The sequence below is a fragment of the Hevea brasiliensis genome, chromosome 13 (assembly GCF_030052815.1).
Source record: "Hevea brasiliensis isolate MT/VB/25A 57/8 chromosome 13, ASM3005281v1, whole genome shotgun sequence".
NCBI lineage: Eukaryota > Viridiplantae > Streptophyta > Magnoliopsida > Malpighiales > Euphorbiaceae > Hevea > Hevea brasiliensis.
The window spans coordinates 16,058,201-16,059,987 of NC_079505.1; positions in this window are offsets into that span (position 1 = coordinate 16,058,201).

Sequence of the window (1,787 nt, forward strand, 5' to 3'; positions counted from 1 at the left end):
CGTATATCATGATCATATCGTTCTCTTCGAAGAAGTGATCGGCTCGGTGATCGCCATGACACTGGATAAGTTCGTATGAATCGGGCCGGATGTTATACTCCTGGCTGAATGACTGCAGGTCGGTTTCTTGCAAGATTGACGGCAGCTCGTCCATAGGAAGGTTCTCTCTCCCTGAAGAAGGCGCGTGCCTTGATGATGGTGCTTGCCCTTGAGCCGGAACCGAGACCCTAGGAGGTTCAGGTCGCACGCTTGGCCCAACCACCTCTACTTCATCCGATGACCATGAAACGTGAATGGAAAGGGGGCTTGCCGATCTCTGACCTTCGACACTGCTCATTTTCAAAAGAAATAAAGAACTTAAAGTAAAAGAAGGATCAAAACCCTTACCGGAGCTTGATCGGTGTCGGAAGAGCTTGAAAAATCGAGAGAATTTTGGAATTGTTTGCGAGAGACCGAAAATGGCATAAGAGAGCAACTGGCTAATCCTCACCCCTATTTATACTCGTCCGAGTATTTAATGCTCACGATGTTCCAGGCAATGCATCGGTTAGCGGGACTCGCCAGCTGTTCTGACACGCCTCTCGAATATTCCAAAATTCCATAAAGAGAACGGCTAATTAAAGATCAGCAGGTTGGGGATCGGTTAATTAAGGCGAATGTTTGGGAGAGCGGATCAGTTAAGGGTTGGTCAGTTAGGAACCAGATCGGATAAGCACATAAATAATCAATGCAATAATAATAAGATGATAATCGACAAAATGAAATCTTTATTTCCAAAAGATCGGATTACATCATTTGGGTGATCTCAAGAGATCGGATTACATTTCCAAAAGTCAGATTACATCATTTGGGCGATCTCAAGATCGGATTACATTAAAAATCTGATTACATCAAAAGGCCGATCTCTAAAGATCAGCAGAACATCCTATCTAAAGAGGGCCTATGTCAAAGTCAACATTGTGACTGATCGAAAGGGTGTCACCGACCCGAATCGAGCCGCTGTCGGAACACCCAATGTGGAGGAAAGCCGCTGTCGGAACACCAATGTGGTGAGAAGCCGAATAAACTTGGAAGAGCAACCGCCAAGGGTCGGCGGAACATTAGCAGTCTTCTCGGCCGAAATCGGTTCGCTGATTATACCGGTCGAATGACTCAAGATCGGCACGATCGAGGTCCGCAATCCAGATCGGTTAATTGGTCCAGTTCTCTCACCATCATCAGATAAGGTTATCGCGATTATTCGATCGCCGGGATCGAAAAATTTCAGTCGGGGAATAAAGAAGTCCATCGGAAAGGGATCAAAAGCCACAATCATAGCCGGAACTACAGCCGGAGCAGCTAGAACAGGAAAGTGAGAAGGGAGAGAGGAAAATTGAATGAGGGAAATCTCCTCTGTCAGGAGTATATATAGGGAGAAATCAGGCATTTATTGCTAAACAGAAAATGAAGCGGACCCTTCGGGAATCGAGGGGAAATTAATGCTTTAACCGGACCGGGCCTGACTAAAGAAAGGATCAGAATGATAGAGATCGAAAGATGGGAGACCGGTATGAAAGATCGAAAAGGGAGCGTGTTAAGAAGATCAAAAAAAGGGGAGATCGGAAGGCAAAGAGAATAAGACAAATCCCAATAACCGTCGTCAGAATCAGAGCCGAGGTAGTTAAAGCGTTGCAGACGAGATCTCCACCGCACACCTGAGAATCGCCCGCAATGCTGACAGGTGCCAGAGTATGTCATGACAGTCCTGTACATCCCAATCTCCACTATTAATCTCACTTGTAAGGATG